Genomic DNA, 24050 nt, shown 5'->3' with positions numbered 1-24050 from the left:
AATATCTGCAAATATATCAAATCTTTTTCAAATATTTAGGCTGGGTAGTTATGTTATACTTTGTCGTTTTATGTATTTTTTAAATTTTAAAACAGAGATGGGCCATGGAGTGTAGATTGTGAGGAAAGGGAAGCAGAGGTTATAAATAGAACAGGAGAAAATGGGCAATGAGAAAGCCAGATTCTGGAATCTGCACTGTGCACAGCGGCACTTACAGGACCATGGAGAGCTCTAGGCAAGCACCAAAGGCCTGGGTTCCCAGGGCGGGGTCTTCCACACTTCTCTGCCAACCTTGATGGGGGATGGGAGGCTGCATAAGGAGTTCATGAGCTCCGCTGTCATCTGTTGACAGTTTCTGCACACTGAATGCGGCAGTTGAACAGAGAATGGGTACTAAATCCAGAGTTGCCTTACCCCAAGGGAGAAAGCTGGGTGGTTATGTTATATTTTGTAATTTTATGTATTTTTAAAATCGTAAAAACAATACAGAGATGGGCCATGGGCCTGGGTTCTTTTACTCAGGACAGAGATCACACAGGTCTGCTTGGGAAATAACAACCTGGGTAGAGGCCACTTATAACTGTAGAGGCCACAGGAATGAAAAAACAGGGAGGCTTCCTGGGTCTTCATTTAGTCCAGTTGGTGAAAAACAAACAAACGAAACAAAAAGGGGAATGGGAGAAACTGGAATAAAACAGATGAGAAGCATGTGAAGAAGATATCCTGGGAGAGGATAGAGAGCCTGTCAGTCAGGACCCACTGCACTAGTCTGAGCAGGAGAATGACACATCAGCACATCTAGGCATTGGAAGATGTCTCTGGTAGCACTGTGGAAGATGCAGGGGAGGTGGCTGGATAAGGGGCTGGGAGACAGGGAGTCCAGATCAGATAAAATAAGAATCTGAACTAGAGTTGGGGTAAGGAGGTAGATATGAAAACTAGGAGTGTTTTGAAGGTTATATTCTTTAATGAGCAAAAGATTTGAACAAATACTCCACTGCAGATGTACCTGTGGCAAATTAGCACATGAAAAGATAATTGCCGTCTTTAGTCACTCGGAAAACACATTAAAACCATAAGCATATTACCACACGTGATGGAACGGTTCCAATTTAAAAAGCCTAAGTGTTGGTGAAGACATGAAGCAACTAAAATTCCCACACATACATTACTGGTGAGAATGTAAAACAAAGACCAACTTTGGAAAACTAGCAATTTCCTTTCCTTGTTTCCCTCTTATTTTCTTTCTCTTCCCACTTTTCCTCCTTTCCTTCTTTTATTCTCTCATTTTCTCTCTTCCTTTTTTTAAATTGTCAAATATTTAATGCTAATTAAAGGCCAGATAATTCATGCTCTTTTTAGTTAAGATTAAAAAATTCTTGCAATCTGCTGAGACCAGTTTGGCTCAATGAATAGAGCATTGGCTTGGGGACTGAAGGGTCCCAGGTTGGATTCCAGTCAAGGGCATGTACCTTGGTTGCGGGCGTATCCCCAGTAGGGGGTATGCAAGAGGCAGCTGATTGATGACTCTCTCATCGATGTTTCTAACTATCTCTCTCCCTCTCTGTACAAAATCAATAAAAAAATATATTTAAAAAAAAATCTTGCAATTTTATCAACATCTGATCATAAATAGCAAACACTTTTGGCCTGAACATTGTAACATTTTCTCAATCTCTTAACTGAAAATTTAGCTAAATTTCTGTTGAAACTTGGGTAATTTTCACTACAAACGATGGAATTTTAATTTTTTGGCTTGTTCTTTGAATATTATTCACAGTGTGAATTTAACAAATGTACCATTACACATTTTAGAAGTTATATTCCTAACATTCATCTTTTCTGCACTTAAAATTGGTGAAAGCTTTCCTTCATTGCCAAAGCCCAGAGTGTTTATCACATGATATTCTGTATTACAAATGTGATATTAGGATATTTGGAAACAGTTTATCATAGCACTAAATATAGACCATAATGCCACAAGGATTCCAGTTCAAGTTAGCAGTCAAAACAATTTAGACTTCAAGTACTGTATTTAAAAAAAACATAAATTTTTATTTTGAATAAAGAAAAATCATTTTATTTTTCAAAGACTTGGTACTGCAAAAAAAAAAAATGGAATGCATACTCAAGAATTATTACTTCACAGTTGTCCTACTTTTCTAGGACAAGTCAGGAAATGATTTGATTTATAATGCAAGAGTTCCCAGGCTTCTTTTCACATAGCTCTCTGATGTTCAGTGTTGAAATCTAAAAAAAAAATTCCTTCTGAAATTGGTAGTCCCCCAAATATGAGCATTATCCCATTAACCCTCATAAGTCATAACTTATTTACTTCCCTCCATTAAATATTGTTACATATACTTCAAATAGTTTAGAAACTACAGGTTTGCTCATAGTGGAGTTTCTCCAGGTGCAACTAGTTTGACCAGAGAAAGCAAACATTGACTAATAATGCAATCTTTATTAAAAATTCAACCCAATTTTGACATTTAAAAAAAAGCTAGTTCAAAAAAATAAAAGCTGTATAAAGATATATCTTTTCCAAATCACTGGGAAAGAGGCATTAGTAGTTTTATTTTTACTTGATGCCCTAGAACAGTGTTTCCCACCCTTCTCTCATGATGAGAATCACCTGGTGGAGTTGTTAAAACACAGATTCCTGAATCCCAACTAAGAAGTGCTAAACTAGAATTTTTGGGAACATATAGGTAAAATTGCATACCTAACTTAGTGCTCTGTATATAAAATCTGTCTTAGAGCACTAGTTAAGTATACAATTTTACCTATATGTTCCCAAAAATTCTAGTTTAGCACTTCTTAGTTGGGATTCAGGAATCTGTGTTTTAACAACTCCACCAGGTGATTCTCATCATGAGAGAAGGGTGGGAAACACTGCCCTAGAATTCCTCCCCAAGTCACTCTGACACACCAGAACAGCCTTTGCAGAGCATTATGATAAAGGCAGTGAGACACATACTCAACAAAATCAGGAGGCTTATTGTTAATACGTTGCATTGTCCAGATAGTAAATGGTTATGTGCTCATTTATTTACATAGAACATTGATTTCTATAAAAAGTAAGAACAGCCAGGAGACGACGACATCCAATGTTCAGAGTTTACTGTTCTTCCCACTTTCTGCAGGCAAGTCCTCCTATAAACAGAAATCGTGTGGCCATTCTCTGGCACTTCCCTGAGTTACTGCCTGAACAGCATGCTAGCCCCTTTCGTAAAAGTAGACTTCAACCCCGAGGTTCCTTTCACCCAGACTGATCAGTGCCCACAAGCTGGGTGCCAAGGATTAGCTGTGGCCTTCATGGTTCACATTATAACCCAGTTGCCAGCGCTTCCCTGGGCCCCGGGGGTTGCCAGAAGTTAAAGCCCCTGTCTGGGTCAGTTTGCCACCACCAGCCATCTACTCCCTCCGTGTCTGCCTCTCCACTCTAATACTTGACCTCATTCTCGAAGTGCTGCCACAGCCCTGATAGTTTCACCAGGGAGGAGATGTGGGGATGTCCTTGGGCTATGATGAAGTAAGTCCAAGATTGCCAAATAAGTCATAACTTTAGAACCTGCCGCTTACACTGATTCAGTGGTTCCTGGTCCCTATAGCTTCTATGCCCCTGGGGAAGGCCCGCTGTCTGTTTTCCCCACCTGAACATGTCTCACCCACCTGCACTGGGACCAGCTCTCTGCTGAGATTCTAGGTGGGATCCTGGCACTGACCCCTAGTGCGGGGCAGAAGGTTACTCCAGGGGAAATGGCCCTACTGCTATTGGAGGCTGCAGCCTCTCCTCAGGCACCCTGGGTCAACCTCTCTATCTGGTCAGGTTCAGTGGCCCCTGGCTCCTTCTTACAGTGCGGGGTCCTTGGGGCACCAGATGCTTCCAGGCCCCTAGCCCACAGCTTGTCACCCAGCAAAGAGAGTCCCTGGTCACTCTGCCACTGCTCTGCTTCCTCTGGGTTATTCCTCCACCCCTCATCCCAAGTCTGCAGCCTCCTAGGAGCCTACTGCTCCCCCACACCTGGCCTTCCCTGACAAATGTACTTTGCTGGGACCAAAAGCCCTTCCTATAGTGCACTCCTGGTTCATCTGAGCCTCACCCTGCCCTTTGCCAGGCCTCACTGTCCTCCTCTCACTGTCCCCGGGTTCGAAGGGGCATGTTTCCATCTTGTCCTCTGTTGCCTGCTGGGCCTTCTTTCTGACCTCAACCTGTGGTTACACTTAATGTTGCACAAGGCACAGGATAGAGGTAGGGACTGGCTTAGTATGAAGGGGTAAGGTCAGGTTATGTTCCAGAAGTGGCCAACTTCTTACCATTGCCAGCTGCCTGGCTTGTTTTAACCCTGAGCGGTTTTCCCTCAGCCCACCAGTCCCTTTCCATTATTGCCCCAGAATCCCTAGCTTTTCCCTGTTTAACCTGGTAGCATTTTAACTTCTTCCCGGCAGGGACTTCGTTCCTTACTTTTTACCTGTTTCTCACCAAACTATCTGTGTGCCAGGATCCTCCCTCAGGGAGGCCACTGGGCATGGTGTCAGTCACCTGTTTGCTATCTGCTCAGTTTGCTATTGTCTGTGGGACGATCACACCCACTGCTGCCTGGCCAAAGGTGAAATCCAGCAAGGCAGAAACTTACTGTACCTGTGTCCTCTTCAGTGGATGCATCTTTGTGGCAAGATGTGCACTCAACATAATTTACTGAGCACTGAGTATGTGTGTGCCAAGTAGCGGATAGAGGAAATACTCCTTGCTAGGCACAATGATAGGCGAGAAACAGATAAGTAGCTAAAACAATGGCCTGGAGGAAAACTTGACAAAAATAAACACGAGGCCTAGTAGGGGGATTATGACCCTCAGTGTTGTCTGAACCTCTCTCTACCCAAGGCCACTGTGGTGATCAAACGCTGCCACCCTTGTGCAGACACAACCACTGTGCTTCAGGCTATCTCACACTGGCGGCCTCTGCGGGTGCAGAAGCCACCTCCACTTCCCTGTCCCCTTGTCCATTGGCAGCAGGCACAGGCTTCATCATGATACATCTTTTCTCAAACTCCTTCAGCCACTTCCATCTCTACTGCCTCCAGGGGAGATTTCTGCTCTGGGTTCCAAAGCACTGCAGTTTGGATCTCTCTGCCCCACTGATTCCATGTCTATACCCCTGGCCTGTTGGTAGAATCCTTGGACATTACGGCTCAAAGAAGATAAATGCCAGAGAGTCTGGACACCCATTGGATCAGCTCCTATGGGAAAGCCATCTCCAGTGTCAGTCTTACTCACCTGGGCAGGCAGGAGGGGATGGGGCTAATGTGGATCAATCCCACTTCTGAAGCAGTCTTGCAACATGAGTTCTGAGATTTGCTGATACTATTGGGAATCAGAGAAAGGATTTTCAACTCAAAAATACTAATTTGAATCTAGTTTTCACAATCCTATCTAATAAAACAGTAATATGCAAATTGACTATCACTCCAAGACACAAAATGGTCACCCCTACCCTATGTGGTCAAAGATGGCTGCCCCCATGTGGACACGAGATACCTGCCACAAGATGGCCTGCAAGGGAGGGCAGTTGTGGGCAGTTAGAGGGGACCAGTCCTGCAGTGGAGGGTAGTTGGAGGTGACCAGGCTGGCAGGGGAGGGCAGTTAGGGGCGACTAGACAGGCAAGGGAGGGCAATTAGGGTTGACCAGGCCAGCAGGGTAGGACAGTTAGGGGCAATCAGGCCAGCAGGGGAACAGTTAGGCATAGATCAGGCTGGCAGGCATAAGCAGTTAGGGGCAATCAGGCAGAGGCAGGCGAGTGGTTGGGAGCCAGCAGTCCTGGATTATGAGAGGGATGTCCCAGATTGGAGAGGGTGCAGGCTGGGCTGAGGGACAACACTCCCACCCCCGTGCATGAATTTCGTGCACCAGGCCTCTAGTCTGAAAATTAAATTTAAATCCATAGTTTAGAAATCCAATTATATTTTATAACAATTGTGGGGGAAAGAAGACATCAGATATGACTCCAATAAAAGGAGAATTTATGAGAAATTCTCATATCCTGCTGTTTTCTAGAGATGTTTGGGGGCTGTTTTGAGGACCAGGTGGGCTGGCTCTCTTGAGGCCACACCCCTCAGAGGCTTTAGCATAATTCATCACCAGAAAAAGAACCTTGTGATCCTGCCCCAGCTATCCTACTGGAGCTTTGTTCCTCATGTTGCTGGTGCTGTAGCTAGGCACTCTGGTTGGTGACCTTCCCTTTGGTCACATGGCTGGCCCTGACTTATCATTCTGACTGAGCCACTAGGGTCGCCATCCTGGCTTCTTGGTCACACCTTATTCTGTTTCTCTCTGGGGTTTAACTGCCTCTCTCCTAAACCTGATGCAACTCCTTTCTTATCACCAAATCATTATCTTGATCTTCCATCCAATTCCAACCTGCCCAAGCAATTCTGAGCTTCAGTAGCATAAATTAACATTAATTAGAGGACACTCCTTCCCCATCATGGCTTCAACTTAGGTGAACAGCAATGGGACATACAGAGCAGTTAAAAGCACTGGGCTGAATCCTGATACCACTGTTTCCTACTCACATGACCTTGAATAAGTCACATTTGAATTCTCTGCCTCAGTTTTCTCATTTGCAAATCAAAGATAACATAGCCATTCATCGCATAATGATGTTTTGGTCAACGAGGGATTCCGCGTACCATGGCGGTCCCTTAAGATTATAATGGAGCTAAAAAAATTCCTACCACCTAACACCATAGCAGTCCTAATGTCGTAGCACAATGCACTCTTCATGTGTTTGTGGTGAAACTGGTGTAAACAAAACTACTATGATGCCAATCATATAAAAGTATAGAACATACCCTGTTGGTGTGCCTCAGTAGTTGAGCATTGACCTATGAACCCGGAGGTCATGGCTCAATTCCTAGTCAGGGCACATGCTCAGGTTGTAAGCTCGATCCCCAGTAGGGGACTTGCAAGAGGAAGCTGATCAATGATTCTCTCTCATCAATTATGTTTTTTGTCTCTCTCTCCCTCTCCCTTTTTTCATGAAATCAATAAAAAATATCTATATATAAAAAAATAAGATCCTTTGTAATAAAGAGCTAATATGCAAGTGGTTCATTATGCCCTCGTGTCCTCACACCCTGGGGCCCTTGTGCTGGGGCTGGGAGACCTGAGGCCACGCTCCTCACCCCAGCATTCAGGGACCTGAGGCTGCACCCTCCTCCCCCACCCAGCGGGGCTTGATGGGAGACTTGAGGCTGCATCCCCCACCCCTGCACTGGGGCTAAGGAACCTGAGGCTGCACTCCCCAACCCTGTAGAGCTTGATGAAGGTGGGGCTGGCTAGGTCTCGTGCGATTTCAAGGCATGTACAGGTGGGCAGGGTCTTGACTTTGGGTCCCATGGCATGCCCCAGACTCTGACAGGATGGAGATTTTCATATACATTTTACTAATTTTCTTTCATCTCTGACACATCTATTACAGAGAAAGGGCAAATACCAATATTAAAATATTTCCTCTAATTAATTCCCTTTTAATGTGCATGGATTTTGTGTACTGGGCCACAAGTAAAAAATAAACATATAATACACACAATTATGTATGATACATGATAATTGATAATGATGATAAACGATCATGCTATTGATTTACACATTTCTATATCATACTTTTTATTGATATTTTAGAGTGTATTCTTTCTACTTATAAAATAAGTCCATGGTAAAATAGTCTGCCATGTTACACTGGTAGCAGCCTCATACATCATATGTTTACTGAGTCTCTTCATTGCTTAATTTTCTCTTGTGCTTGATTTAATCCTGTTTTGCACAATGCCATGCTGTATAGGCCTATAGCCTGGGAGCAATAAGCTCTACCATGAAGCCTAAGTGTATAGTGACCTATTCCTTCCAGGTGGGTGAAAGTGCACCCTGTGATGTTCACACAATAATGAATCTTCCAAATGACACATTTCTCAGACTGTAACCCTATCATTAAGCTGTGCATAACTGCAATACCATTGGCTACCAGAGCAGTTGTGAGCATTACGTGAGGTGACATTTGCTTTCTGCTTCAGGTGGAAAAAGGAGGTGGTATCTAATAGCTCTTGGAGACTGTGTATATGCAGCCCTCCTGATAGAATAAACCTTTCCACAGTCTCCCTGTGGCCAGAATACCTCCTAACGTTGTATTTCATTTAGGAAGTTGCTGGAAACCAGTTGCTTTATGAATTACACTGGAAGAATGAGTTCTTCAATATCTACAAATGAACTGGCTAGGAAAGAATGATTGTAATTGTTCAAACTCAGTGTTGTGGAGGAAATATTTGGAAAGGCTTAAGTAATACTCAGAGCTTAGGGTAAAGCATAGTAAATGAAGGATCCTTAGGCCAGAGATAAAGTCCAGACAGACAATGTTACAATAAAATACGTTTCACTTACCATTTCACTTCAAAGAGTGATGCTCATCAGAACTTGGCCATGGCGAGGAAGAGGAGCTGAGGGTTGAAGAACTCAGACAAATAGCCACCATACTGTTTCATAGTCCCACTAAGCACAATTTCTTCTTCAAAGTGCACCTCAGACATTTCTAATCTTCAATGTCAAACTACAAATTGCAACAGCACCAGTGTCCTGGTCAAAATGGACATGAAACTCCTGGTTGCTGCATTATTTGTAGATGTTCTATATCCCTCCTGATGTCTGTTTATTAATTCTTCTTCCCCATCACAATGAGGAGAGACCAACACTCTGCTCTTTGCATCTCTCCCTGTGGTAGACATGTTGATCTTTAATAGAGACATGTTAATGTCCTGATAAATACTGGCTTGCAGAGAATTTGCTAGAGCCAGTGCAGGCAATGAATTTCAGTTTCATTGAATTAAAAACAAGTTGGTTCTGTCAATGAGATAACAATTTCCCTTCTTAAAATATAGCTGGTCTGGTCTAAAATGCACATGTGGGAGGCAGGATTGTAGAAATATCTCAAATTAATTAATGTCTCGCTTTTTGTAAAGTATTCACTAGTCTGGATTAGGTGCTTCCCCCCATTGCAAAGCAGCAGGATCTGGTCTCAAGGCTCCCTAGGTTGGCGGTGCGGAGTATTAATCATTTCCTATTGTTTTTAGCTCTGTCTGAGATGTCTAATTTGAAAGCATCTAAAAAGGAAAATGTTACTTGGAATTAGTGTAGTTCCCCATCACTTTTGAAAAATGTGTTAAGGGACTATTTGGCCCAATTGATCTAGAAACATTTCCCCTCATAATAATAAGCCAATTCTTTCTGCTTTGAATAGGAAATATCTCATTGGGCCCATAGGGAAGGGGGAGGTCAACCCAATGGAGTAACAAATATTTGAAAAGATGCTCAATGTCATATGTAATCAGGGAATTACAAATTTAAACAACAATGAGATATCACAACACACCTATTAGAATGGCCAAAATCCAAAACACTGATAATATTAAATGCTGGTGAGAATGTGGCACACAAGGAATTCTCAGTCAATGCAGGTGGGAATGCAAAATGGCACAGCTATTTTGGAAGAAAGTTTGACAGTTTCTTACAAAATTGACCATACTTTTACCATATAATCCAGTAATCATGTGTCCAGGCATTTACTTACCTAATTGAAGTGATTGAAATGTATGTCCACATGAAACTTGAACATGAATGGCTAAATGCATGGATTTATGCATGGGTGGGGTCCTGCTGCCCCACCCTGATCAGGGTTGATAAGGGCTGGCTGGCTGGGGGAGGAGACACGGGAGAAGGGAGAAGGGATGCCAGGGGGAGGGGTCATAGGAGGTTGGCTAGCCAGCCCTGACCCCATTTGACCAGTTGGCCAACTACAGTGTGTGTCATAGCGACCAGTCATTCCAGTCATTCTGGTCACTTGGTGTATGTATATGTATATGTGTATATACAATATATATATATATATATATATATATATATATATATATATATATGTCTAAAACTGGGCAGCAACCAAGATGTCTTTGAATATAGAAACTATGGTGTAGTCACACAATGGAATATTATTCAGAGATTTCAAAAAATGAGTGAGTGATCAAAGAAGAATCTTAAATGCTTACTACTGAGCGAAAAAAGCTAAACTAAAAAACTGCATACTGTATGACTTCATCTGTATGACATTCTGAAAAAGGCAAAAATATAGAGATAATACAAAGATTAGGGGTTGCCAGGGATTGGAAGTGTGGTGCAGAGGGATGAATAGGTGGAATACAGACAATTTTTAGGGCCGTGAAACTACTCTGTATGATATTATAATTGTGGATGCATGTCCTTATACATTTGCCCAAACCAATAGCATGCACAGCACCAAGAGTGAACCCATACGTAATCTATGGACTTTAGTTAATAATAACTTACTATATTATTATCTATTTTGTTAAAATTACTTTAATTATTAAAATTTTAACTTATATTAATTTTAAATTTTAAAGCTCTTCAGACTGTAGTTTAATTTTATTTATCATAGTATTAATTGTGTTATCAGTGGTAGTAAATGTTCCACATTAGTGGAAGATGTTATTAATGGGGAGGCTATGTAAGGAGAGGAGATATAAAGAAACTGTACTTTCCCATCAGTTTTTCTGTACATCTAAAATTACTCTAAAAAGTGAAGCCTATTAATTAAAGAAAAAATAGGTGAGTGGAAAGTAAAGGCATTTTAGTCACTTGACAGACTGCTCCTTCCTGTGATTAAATTAATCAGGTGGTGCAACTTGTGGAAAGTTAGAGTGCCGCTGAGGTTTCAAGCAGCCAGGTGTGTTGCTCTGATTTCCCCAGAGCAGTGCTCTACTGCCCTCCTGTCAAAGGTGGCTCTGGGGGACAAAGAGCCATGTGCTAAATGAATTTCTCAAAGACAGGCCACCTTTCCAAGGATTGGGAGTCTAGGAGTCTTATGCTACCCATTCAAACAGTTAAATCCCTTCTCCAAACTGGGCCCTGGGTTAAGGGCTTTTGGAATGAGGCTGCAGATAGCTTAGGCAGTACTTTGGGGCAAGTTATAAAAACATGAGACATGCCCTAGCAGATTTGGCTCAGTGGATAGAGCGTCAGCCTGTGGACAGAAGAATCCCAGGTTCAATTCTGGTCAAGGACACATCCCTGGGTTGCAGGCTTGGTCCAACATGCAGGAGGCAGCCAATCAATGATTCCCGCTCATCATTTATGTTTATATCTCTCTCTTCCTCTCCTTTCCTCTCTGAAATAAAATAAATAAATAAATAAATAAATAAATAAACAAACAAACACACATGAGACACCTCATGTCTGCTTGTCAGAAAATTGTCACCACAACCACCACCACCACTGCCTATCAGCTCCTGACACATCTCTCCTGGTGGCCAGCTTTGTGTGTTCCAGGACAGACCACGACACTGGGAAGCTTCCTTCTGCACACTTGTGGGCCACCCTCAGCAGCCAAGAGACATCCAAATGCTATTCAGAATCCCTTCATACAACCTCATCAAGAGCGCTTTGTTTCTTACATAGCAAACAAGTGGCCACTGTTCCACATTTTTATGTATTCCCATCACTTAATTGGGCATAGTTCTGCCTGAATAGGAAGGTTTTCTATCTTGGGCTCCTTGAGTAGAAAAGTCTTGGGGCACAGTCCTAAATCTTCAGGACTGTGCCCCAATCACCGTCTGAATGGCAACTTGATGTTCAAATTTTATGTGTTTTTCCCCCCCTGAAAGTAAGAATTTATTTCAGGAAAAGAAATATTATTCAAAGAAAAATAAATAGTAGCCTCTGCTGAGAACTTTATTGTGTTAAGAATAATCCATTGGGAAGTGCACAATGACCAAATAAATGCCAAGGCTGGGGGATGGGGGATTTTCCTACTTGAATAAGCAAAAAAGAGCATAATGCTATTTTCATCTTTATTAGAAAATATATCTTACAAAAAAGGGAGAAACTCTTAAAATATATATGTATTGCAAAAGAAAAAGAAAATATATCTTACAATAATCACTTATTTTTCTCTCCCTACTTGGAATCCCCATCCTACTTTGCAGAGATGACAGACTCTTGATGTCCACTCTGAACCTGGCCTCCCTCCCACAACATTCTTTTGACAAGCACTCATTCAGCGCCTGCCCTGTGCCAGGCTCAGGTGCCACAGTGATAAATGCAGAGCAGTTCCTAACCTTGAGGCATTCGTTACCTGACAAGTCAAAAAAAAAAAAAAAAATTAATGCAATGTGGTAGGTACTATAACCAGACAACCAAGGGGGTCTGTGCTACTTGAGCCAATTAAGCAGAAACAAGGTTAAATCACACAAGAGCAGTTACTCCAAAAACACAACAGCAGAGGAGAACAGCAGGTCATCCAATGAAATTTGCTCTCCCCTCCCCATAAGCCAGCTGCTTATATTGAGTAGAAGAGCAAAGATTACATAAGACAATAAGAATTACAGGAATGGGGGTGGAAAAAAAAAAAGAATTACAGGCATGGAAAAAGGAGGAAAGGCCTAATGGTTATACCTTTATATAATCAGGCTGTGCCTTCTGGCTCCTTTGGGGCAAGATTACAGGCAATAGGGGCTGGGGATAGCAAAGGGCAGGTGGCTCCAGGACTAGATTGTTTCAGCCATGAGGTTGTAAATCTTTCTCCAATGGTAGGCTGTTCTTCAGAAAGGAGGGTGGATTGCATTCTGCTGTTAGCTCCCATGTCTCAGAGCATACAACTCCCAGGCAGGTCAGAATGTGTTTTTTCTAATCAGATCAGAACAATTATGATTAACAGAGAATGATGAATATTTCTTATAATTATAGCTAGTCCCCAATATTCTGTTTCTGCCCCTAACATTCCTCACTGGTATTTCTATCATCTCATATCTGTGAGATTAGTTTTAGGTGAAAAGTCTCATCCTGCTGGACTGCCTTTGATTGTATTATATCTTGAAAGCAGTTTGTGGGGATGGAATGCAGGGAATGCAGGATCTAAAAAGAGGAAGACATTAAAAACGGCAGTAAGCAACCACACTGCAAAAATAAACAGGAGAAAATCAAACCCAATTTTCTAGAACTGCCTTCTGACTCAGCTCTTGACTTACTTCACGTACAGACCTGTAAGTGGCATTCAGGATTGTTTCCAAGCTACAAAACCAGCTAGGTCACATCTACATTAAGGGAGCCTACCATTACCAGCATAACAACAACGATTGAAGCAATACTACACAAGTGGATATCATTACAGGCATGGCTATGAGAAGGTTTCTTTTGGTTTGGATCCTGTGATGTTTCTGGGGCATAAAGATTGTCAGTCATTCTAAGGAACAAGGCCCCTGCTGCTACTGACAGGGGCATATGAATAAAGTTTATCCCACATATTAGAAACCAACCAGCTTAGTCTGTCCATTACTATAAGGTAAGGTGAAATTATCAGAAGACTTTATATTGTAGTTATTAGAGATTGAAAGACGATGTAGAACACCCCACAAAAGTCAGACATTCTCCATAGGAAGCTACATTCCTTCCTCCTTTTCCCAGACAGTGGGTCCCCATGTATAAAGGTCCCCATATATAACTTTCTCCCAAAAATTAATAGAATAATTCTCCAAATGGAAGAGTTCCATGCGGTTCTATCAGTGGTTCTCCTGTCCTGATTCACTGCTGTATTTTGGAGATTAGGAAAGTGGGGTGGCAGATCTTATCTCTCAGATTACAGATGATCAGACCAAAAAGAACTGCTGCTGTTTTCATGGGGAGGGCTGAACCATGCAGAGATTCTGGGCTCTGAGTTGCCTGCTGGGTAGGTAACTGAGTTCTCTCTCTTGGGAAGAGGGTGAGCAAATTGTATTATGTGGGAAGAAATATAAAGCAATTTGGTCACTTGAGGGTGGCCAGTGGCATAGAAATGCCATAACTTTATTGAACTGCTTCATTTTTTACCTGGGATCCAGGAAACTACATTTCCCTAACCTCTTGCTTATGGCTGTGACCACATGATTAGTCTTGACCAAGGTAATATGGGCTAAAATGATGTGAACATGTATTAGCATGTGACATAGATACAACTTCTTTTTCTTTCGTTCCATGGTGATCTTAGAGGCTATTTGTTGAGGATGGCAGTGCCATGAGATGTTGCCACCACTTGGAGGAGAGCTTCCCAGAGAACCACCCAACCAGGAACATCTACACGAGACCTTGAGTGAATGAGAAATGAACTGTTATTATGTTCCGCCACTAAGAAGTGGGGGTTTTGTAGCTTCTAACATCACTTGCCTAAGTAATAGTGTCTTGAATAATACTAGGAGTTCACCTGGATAAGGGGGAAGGAAAAACAGATTTTAGGTGTAGTGAGCATATTTATTAGAGTAGGTTCGGGATGGCTGCAGAACTGGGTGATTCTACAAGCAAGATCAAATGATCAAGAGTCCACTTGTCCAGATGGGAAGTTTAAGATAAAATTTTCTGTAAACGATATGAAAATAGGAATTTTAAGTTAGATGTAATATGATGCAATATAACCTTTAAAAATACTTCACATGACACAAATTGAGAGACTTTCTGAAATACCTAACTGGTATTCTTCAAATATGTCAGAGTCATGAAAGATAAGGAAAGACTGAGGAACTGTGATAGACTGAAGAAGGCTAAAGAGACAACACAACTAAATAAGAGGTGGGATTCTGGGATAATAAAAGCACATTCACGGGAAAAACAATGAAATTTCAACAAGATCATGGTTTAGTGATGTGTGCTCTATCATTGTTAATTTTCTGGTTTGATGATTGCAGGAAGGGCATATGGGAACTCTGTACTATTTTGTAACTTTTCTGTGTTTATCTACACCTATTGCAAAATAAAAGTAAGGAAATTTAAAAATATGTTGCAAAGCATGGTATCAGATCAAATACCTAAGGAAGTATCCAAAAGGGCCTCTGGCAAGAGGTGAGAGGGGCCTGGCAAGAGAAGTGGGGCAGGATAGGCAAGTAGGATCTTAGCCAGCAAACTACAACCTAGAGAGAGTCAAGGTTTCAGATTCTAAGGCACCCGATGCCCATGCACTTGTATGGAGCATGAGTCCAGATGGATGTCAAAGGTGACTCCATATTCATTCTCAGAAAATGATCTGGTGCTTCTTTAATCCTTTTTGTTTTCAGTCAAGATTCATCCTTGGAACTAAGATTTGGGTGGAGACCTGTGAGGCAAAAAAAAAAAAAAAAAAAAAAAAGTGGAGCGGGGGAAGAGGCTGTCTTTGTCAAAAGAAGTTGAAAGTGGCTGAGATTCAGAATTCTGGATACCTAGGATCTGGTCCCATTGAGTTGTCACCAATAGAGAGCTCCAGGAATACAAATGCACCCTTGAGTACTGGGCGCTCTTTAAGACCAACCTTTATTTAATTTTTAATTTTTTTATTTTTATTGATTTCAGAGAAGAAGGGAGAGGGAGAGACAAATAGAAACATCAACGATGAGAGAGAATCATTGATTAGCTGCCTCTTGCTCGCCCTGCATTGGGGATCGAGCCCACAACCCGGGCATGTGCCCTTGACTGAAATTGAACCCGGGACCCTTCAGTCGGCAAGCGACGCTCTATCGAGCCAAACCGGCCAGGGTTTTGTCCAGTCTTGATGGTCTTTGTTTCCAAACCTGTGTGTGAGCTGGACCCAGAACTGAGTATGTTCCTTTCCCACACTCCTCCCTGGTCATTCATTCAGAAACTACTCATGTGCTCCCCTTTGTGTCAGGCACTATGCCTGGTTCTGGGAATATGAGGATGAGCCAAGCAACGTGATCTCTGTGTTAATAGAGCTAGAGTCCAAGGCCCTGCCTTCACTGAGCAAATATTGCACAACTGGAAACCCTGAGATTTTGCTACAAGTATATTCTATAAATATGGCCATGGAGAAAGGGAAACTCTCCAATTTTTGTGGGTCACTAGACACTGACTCTGAATTGATGTTAATCACTGTGTTTCACCAAAGTGAAGACTTATGTTGGTCCAATAATAAATGGGTTGTAATCCAAATCCCACAGTGTGTCCTGTTGGCAGTGGACCCATTTTGTTGTCATTTTTCCAGTGACTGGAAGTAGTGATTGGAATACACACTAGAGTGCTCTGCACTCTGCACTTTGGGTCCCTGGTGCTTGGACGATAGAGGCAGTAAGTGGAAGTCCCTCAAACACTTCCTTTCTTTTAGGACAGTGGTTCGGGAAACCGAGGCTCACAAGTCACATGTGGCTCTTTGGCCCCTTGTGTGTGGCTCTTCCACAAAATACCATGTGCAGGTGAGAATGAACAGGGCGATTGAAACTTCATGGCCCATGCGCAGAAGTCGGTTCTTGGCTCTCAAGAGAAATTTTAATCATTGTACTGTTGATATTTGGCTCTGTTGACTAAGAGTTTGCTGATTACTGTTATAGGAAAAATAAACAAAATACAATGTCTCTGGGTGGACTACAGAGATCAGTATGACAGGGAGGGGTGGTGATCATATGCAGTAAGTTTTGACCAGATTGCTCTTTTTTTGTAAGTTGAAAGAGCATTACATTTTTATTTAAATTACTAATTTTGTAATCTCAAAAGGTAATGAAACTATGGACACCATAAATTTAGTTACACAGTGACTTCAACAGCAGCTGTTCTTCCAGAGGTGGTACCTTTACTGGAAAATATCAACACAGCTCCTGGCATCTGATATATATAGCTATTAATCTAAAAAATGCACCTCTTCTTCCTTCCTTCCTTCCTTCCTTCCTTCCTTCCTTCCTTCCTTCCTTCCTTCCTTCCTTCCTTCCTTCCTTCCTTCCTTTCTTTCTTCTCTCTCTCTCTCTCTCTCTCTCTCTCTCTCTCTCTCTCTCTCTCTCTCTCTCTCTCTCTCTCTCTCTCTCTCTCTCTCTCTCTCTCTCCTTCTTTCTTTCTCTGTTTTTCTAACTTGCAAGTACCCAAAGACATTTACTCTCACTTGGCAGAGCCAACAATATACCTTTACAATCTTGCCTCAGAGTTACATCCATCTTCCTTCTCTGCCATAATCCAGTCTGTGGAGAAGTTGATTATTTGATATCCTACAAAATATTACACTAACTCTCTACATTCCTGAAATTATTCAGATTGAATATTATGATTAGTAGGTAAGAAGTACCTGAGGTGCTGTCTTAGCTCGGGTTGCCATAACAAAATTCCACATTAAGTAGGTTAAATAACAAAAATTTACTCTCGTTGTTATGGAGGCTAGACATCCAAGTTTAAAATGCCAGCAGGGCTGGTTTCTGGCAAGACCTCTCTTGCTGGTCTGATGTTGTCTGCCTTCCCTCTGTGTCCTCATACAACCTTCTGTTTGTGCATGCATAAAAAGAGTTCTAATATCCCCTCCTCTTCTTATAAGGACACCAGTCCTATAGGATTAGGGCCCCACCTTATGAGCTTATTTACCCTTAATGGCCCCTGTAAAGGCCCTGTCTCCAAATACAGTCATATTGGGGGTTAAATCTTCAATATACTAAGAATTGGGGTACGAAGACAAACACAACTCAGTCCATAATAGATGCCTTACTAAGATCTATGACACCAGAGGGCAAGAGATAAATGCAAGGACAATTCATGGTATCAAAACCTGAATAAAATTCCTAGGCATGTAGTGGTCTGAAGCATGTCAGCATATTCTTTTCCAGGATAAAGAAAAGTTGTTGCACATCATTCCACCCACAACTCAAGAGATGCTTCACACTTATGGGACCTTCTAGAATTTTGGAGGCAGCACATATCACATTATACTGTGCTTCTTCAACCCATTTACTGAATAACCTGAAAGGTACCAGAGCAAGAGAAGCTTCTTCTTCTTTTTTTTTTTTTTAATATATTTTATTGATTTTTTTTGCCCCCCTCCCTCCCTCCCACACATCCCCTCCCTCCCCAGAGTTTTGTGTCCATTGGTTGTACTTATATTCATGTATAAAAGTCCTTTGGTTGATCTATTATCTCCCCCAGATCTTCCTCCCCTCCCCGCTGTAATTTGACAGTCTACTTGTTGATATACTGTCTCTATATCTATCTTTTGGTTCATCAGTTTATAATGCTCTTTATTATCCACAAATGAGTGAGGTCATGTGGTGTTTCTCTTTCATTGATTGGCTTATTTCACTCAGCATGATGTTCTCCAATTCCATCTAGGTTGCTGCAAATGATGAGAATTCCTTCTTTTTTATGGCAGCATAGTATTCCATTGTGTAGATGTACCATAGTTTTTGGATCCAATCATCTGCTGACAGACACTTAGGCTGTTTCCAAATTCTGGCTATTGTAGATTGTGCTGCTATGAACATAGGGGTGCATATATCCTTTCTGATTGGTGTTTCTAGTTTCTTGGGATATATTCCTAGAAGTGGGATTACTGGGTCAAATGGGAGTTCCATTTTCAGTATTTTGAGGAAACTCCACACTGTTCTCCACAGTGGTTGCACCAGTCTGCATTCCCACCAGCAGTGCACGAGGGTTCCTTTTTCTCTGCAACCTCGCCAACACTTGTCGTTTGTTGATTTGTTGATGTTGGCCATTCTGACAGGTGTGAGATGGTACCGCATTGTTGTTTTGATTTGCATCTCTTGGACAATTAGTGACTTTGAGCATGTTTTCATGTGCCTTTTGGCCTTCCTTCTGTCTTCTTTTGAAAATGTTCTATTTAGGTCCATTGCCCATTTTTTAATTGGATTATTTATCTTCCTTTTATTTAGTTGTATAAGCTCTTTGTAGATGTTGGAGATTAAACCTTTATCAGTGGTATCAAGAGAAGATTCTTTATCAAGTACTGGTTCCATTGCAATTGCAATGTCACTTGAGCCTTATGATGGAGCAGATCAAATGATACTTTAACTGAGGGGCATCTCTGGCAAATCCCAACAATAAAAACATAGGACCGAGTCAGAGGTTTTGAAGCAAAGACCTCACTTCTGCAGAACAATAATCTCCATTTTGAATAAAAGTTTCTTATTTGTTGCTTGGCCCTAAAAATACTAATCAAGTTGTCCGATCAAGCGAGTTCATCACCAAGTAGGTGTTGCATCTATGTAATTGGCCTCCAGTGGGTCTAGGACACACAAATAAATTGCATAAGCATGTGTTTCAGACTCTGACATCTGTCCCTGTGCATTGTAACCTTTTTCTTATAGAGTTCTTTCTGTGTAGTTGGCTGGAAAGGAAAAGCCCTCATGCCTGCTTTATACTTGGTGCTGCACATCATGGAGGAACCAACTGGAAGTGGACAGCTGCAGCATGTCAACCCAGTCAGGAAAATCCAAGGAATACCATGTTGGAGGGAGATGTTCTCAAAAGGCAGAATTTTAGGCAGTTCATTTGCTTGTCCATTTTGTATAGACAAGAAGGACAGAACTACTCTCAGTTATAGGTATCAGCCACTGATTTGTGTGGATGCTCAGAGACTTAAAATAAGGCAAAAGATTGAAAAGTTTGTCACAAAGAGCTGTGAGGAAGAATTATATGCCTATCCTTTCAAAATTTTATATGAAATCTTTGGGTTTTTATATGTGAGCAACTAATTCAAAAATGCTGCATAGGACAAACAATAGATGTCCTTAATGTGGGACTTGGGACACCTGTAGGTTATACAAACTAAACTAAACTAAACTAAACTAAAATAAATATTAGAGTTGACAATTGCCCACGCCAACCAAAAATCAAGACAAATAAAAGAGATAAAAGGGTAAACGTGTGAATCTTTTCACCTTATTCTCCAAAAGTTGAGGCTGAGAATTCAGGTGAACAGGGACTGCTATGGAAGGGCTATGACACCATGTATAACATGATACACATCATATTTCTATGACATTATATACAGTCAGCTTTCATTATTCACATTAGTGATATTCTATAAAGCTGCCACAAACACCGAATTATCAAATACTGAAACATTGCTCCTAAATGAAATGAAGAGCTTCTTGTCATAACATTTTTACCAACCAATCAATACATAGCTTTGTTTCATTGTTAAGTAATTATTTATTAAATACATCTATTTAATATATATTGTTGATCAACTAATATTGAATCCATAATCATAGTACTATAATTTATGCCTGAATAAAGTTTATCTAACAAACAAATTTGGTTTTCCCACCACACCTTTTTCTATCCCTTCACATTCAAACTTCCTGTATCCTGATAGCTAAAAGCTGTCTCTTGTAAGCAGCACATATTTGGATCTTGAAAACTTTGACTGGCAGTCTTAATCTTTTTAATGTAATATTTATACCATTTATATTTAATATATTATAGTTAACTGACATAGTTGTATTTATATCTACCATCTTATTACTTGCTTTTTATTTGACCCCATTGGCATTATTTTACTTTTTTCTCTTTTCATAATCAAATATTTGCATCATTTTATTTTTCCTATATTTACATTTTGGTTTATTTCACTTAGCATAATAATCCCAGGTCTATTCATGCTGTTGTAAAGGGTATGGCTTTCTTTATTTTTATGATAGAGTGGTATTTCATTGTGTTAACCTAGCACAGCTAACCCTACACCTAAAAGAGTTAAAAAAAAAAAAAGAATAACAAATGAAGCACAGTGTAAATAGAAGAAAGAAAAATAAAAACCAGACCATTAATAAATGACAGAGAAATTAAAAAAACAATACAAAAGATCAATAAATCAAAAGATAAACAAATTGATGGACCTTTAACTAGACTCATCAAGAAACAAAGATTATCCAAATAATATAAAACTGAATTTGAGAGAAGCAAAAACTCTGAATAGACTGATTACAACTAATGAAATTGAAGCACTAATAATCCCTCCCCACCCCTGAAAAAAAAAGAAAAAAAAAAGTCCTGAACAGGCTTCACAGGCAAATTTTACCAAACATTCAAAGAAGAATGAATACGTATCCTTCCCAAACTATTTTTAAAAATTCAAGAAGAGGGAAGATACCCAAGATCATTTTATGATCCCAGCATTATCCTAATTCCAAAAGCAATTAAAGACATTACAAAGAAAGAAAATTATAGGCAAATATCCCTGATGATGTTAAAATCTTCAACAAAATATTAACAAACAAGATCCAACAATACATTAAAAACATCATACACCATGATCAAGTGGGATTTGTTCTGGATATGCAAAATTGGTACAATATTCACAAACCAATAAATGTTATACATCATATAAACAAAACGAAAGCTAAAAATCACATAATCATATCAATGGATGCAGCAAAGGCATTGGTTGAAATCCAACACTCATTTATAATAAAAACTCTCAGCAAAGTGAAAATAGAGGGGTCACACATCAACATAATAAACATCATATACGACAAACCCTCAGCCAACATATAACCACTGGACAAAAAAGTAAAAATGTTCCCCTTAAGATCAGGAGCAAGACAGAGATGCCTTTTTAACCACTCTTATTCAACATAGTACCTGGAAGTATAGCCACAGCATTCAAACAAGAAGAAGAAATAAAAGGCATACAAGTTGGAGTGGAGGAAGTAAAACTGCCATTATTTGTAGATGACATGATACTATACATAGAAAATCCCAAAAATTCCACCAAAAAACTACTAGATCTAATAAATTAATTTGGCAAAGTATCAGAATGCAAAATTAATATTCAGAAATGGGTGAGAAAATTCTAAGCATGACTCACAATTAAAAAAAAAAGTAGTCTATGAGTAGTTCTCTTCACTTTTGTTCATTATTCTTAAATAGTATATTAATCCATTGAACCATTATTTTATGTTCCATTATCCACCAGGTGAAAATGGTATACATATTTTTCCCTCAAATAATTCTCTCATAAAAACTCACAAAAGTAAAATATATTTTTCTAGTGTTGGGCTTATATTTCCCATAAATTATTTCCCCATGAATTTATATGACATGAAAAGACTGGGCCCTGAGTGGCCACAATTTGAATTTAACTTGTCTAGCATTTGAAACTTTAACTAGCAGATTATAAATAACTAGAGGCCCAGTGCATGAAATTCATGCATGGGTAGGGTCCCTAGGCTGGCCAATGATCAGGGCCAATCTGTGGGATGATCAGTGAGGTGATCAGGGCCCCTGCTTGCACCCACCTTGGCCTGGCACCACCTGCTCACCTGCTCCACCATCCTGCCACGGTCCCACTCTCCTCGGGGCTCCTTAGGGGCGGGCAGCACCTCCACTGCCACTATTTGCCAGCACCATGTTGCCAAAGCCAGCTATATTCCATACCACCCCCTGGTGGCCAATGCACATCTAACTCCTGGTCGGTCAAACTCCTGCCTGTGGGGACAATTTGCATATTAACCTTTTATTATATAAGATATATCAGTGTTGGCAACAATGGTTCAAGGCTCTTTTAATGTTTTGAATTCTGGAAATGCCTTTGCCTCCACAGCATGCTTTGTTCATTTTAGGCATTTTGCAAATAGGATGATGCTTTTGAAACAGAATTTTCTGTCTCACCCTGAAATAATGTGAGAAAAACAATCATGATTTTTCTTTGCCATTTTATTGTTAAGACATGAAATGGATTTATGTGTGTCACTAATCAAACCATTATTAACTAACATAACTACACCACTTATGCATATATGTTCTATGACATGTCTATTTCATAAACTCATTCTTAGAAATTCGTGGCAAAAGAACAAAATGAATGTTTCTCCCATCCCACCTCCCACAGCTCTGTGTCTTGACCTGTGTCTTTAAAATATGCTAAGTGCATTGTCTGTAAAAGAGCCAGCTTCTTTTGGGAAAAATAAAAAATAAAAAACAAGATCATTCTCTCTTACTGAATGATAAAACATAGTGTTCCAATTAAAAAGCACATATTCTATTTAAAAAGAAATGGAAATTATTTTAGAAATATTATTTGATTGAACCACAGATGAAGATAAAATAAATTAAATATCTTTTTTGACTCTAAATGACACTTTCCTTGTATGTCAGTAATGTGTTGAGTTTATGAATATTACTCTAATAATTGACTCATTTCGATATTTTAATTTTTACTTATGTGCTACATTTTCAAACCAGTGTGAAAAACCTCTGTCTCTTGCTCTTTCTCCAGTTCTCTAAGTTGAGGTCATCGGGAAAGTACTGGCTCAGAACCTCACACTCTTGGAATGCAGCGGTTACTCCTTAAATCTTTAGACTCAGTTGCATGTCTGTCCTCAGACTCCTTCTTTGGCTGGACTGGAGCACTTGGAGGTGAATCATGCCTGTCTCATGTTAGTTTGGGACTTCGTAGTTCTTCTAAAAGATCTATACCTGATTGCTATTAGGCATGTTTCTTCCCCCTTGATTCGGGGTTGCCTGTTGCAGCTTCAGGGCCCTCATAGCTCCGCCCTGTGAATTACAATACAAAGGTGCAGAGGGGCTGGCAGGCAAATACAAGGTATTGAGCGCCTCCTGCCTGCGGGACTCCTGCTATGACACAGCCTGCAGTCCAGTTGGGACATTGAGTAAATGAATGAAATTTTAAGTAGAGGGTGAGTTACCTAAATCCAGGCAATGAGAGCAGCCCATTCCTCATTTATTGTCCAAATCAGTATGTAATTTTCACAACGATTGTAAATCTCTATATGTGGAGGAAGGACTGTTCTATGAGATGACCACTGTCTGTCCCGTGAACTAGACACAGGCAAAAATGAAGGTTGCTTTTCACAGCCACCCTTACAGACTGTCTGATGGTAACTGATGTTCATTCTGACATAAATCAGCACCCGTGCCTGCCTCCTGCTCTGTGCTGGTTTCTGGGACAGGTTGTTGTCTTGACCTGGGCAAGCATGTAATTTCTGTAGCTGGTAGCATCCATGTACTAGTTAGTACCTGTGACCGCCGCTTTCCCTTATATAATTCTCTAGTACCTGCCAAGCAGCGTGGGAAACTATTTTATCTTGCAGCCATCCAAGACGTGGAACCTCATTTCTCAAACTTAATTCATCTGGAAGGCTGTTTGAAAACCAAATCATTTTTCCCCCCATTAGAAATAATGTAAATTGAATTCATTCCAGACCCCCAAATTCCAGATTCCCTATCTTAACCTTTCTTCTA

General features: G+C 40.5%; 1 long non-coding RNA gene across 2 annotated transcripts; it reads right to left on the bottom strand.

Annotated features, from left to right (window-relative positions):
• Nucleotides 1–1656: 1656 nt before the first annotated feature.
• LOC123651216 lies at nucleotides 1657–22310 on the bottom strand. 2 transcript variants are annotated; one of them, XR_006739769.1, is made up of 3 exons: nucleotides 22085–22310; nucleotides 5282–5368; nucleotides 1657–2250 (listed from the first exon to the last, which is right to left on the bottom strand). It is a non-coding gene; the product is annotated as an uncharacterized LOC123651216 (long non-coding RNA). The 2 variants fall into 2 exon arrangements; XR_006739770.1 differs by having other exon boundaries at nucleotides 22109–22310.
• Between the last annotated feature and the right edge of the window lie 1740 nt (nucleotides 22311–24050).

The sequence above is a fragment of the Pipistrellus kuhlii genome, unplaced genomic scaffold (genome assembly GCF_014108245.1).
Source record: "Pipistrellus kuhlii isolate mPipKuh1 unplaced genomic scaffold, mPipKuh1.p scaffold_m20_p_4, whole genome shotgun sequence".
NCBI classification, from domain to species: domain Eukaryota; kingdom Metazoa; phylum Chordata; class Mammalia; order Chiroptera; family Vespertilionidae; genus Pipistrellus; species Pipistrellus kuhlii.
Note: the sequence above shows the minus strand (reverse complement) of the source record. Positions and strands in the feature narration are given on the sequence as shown.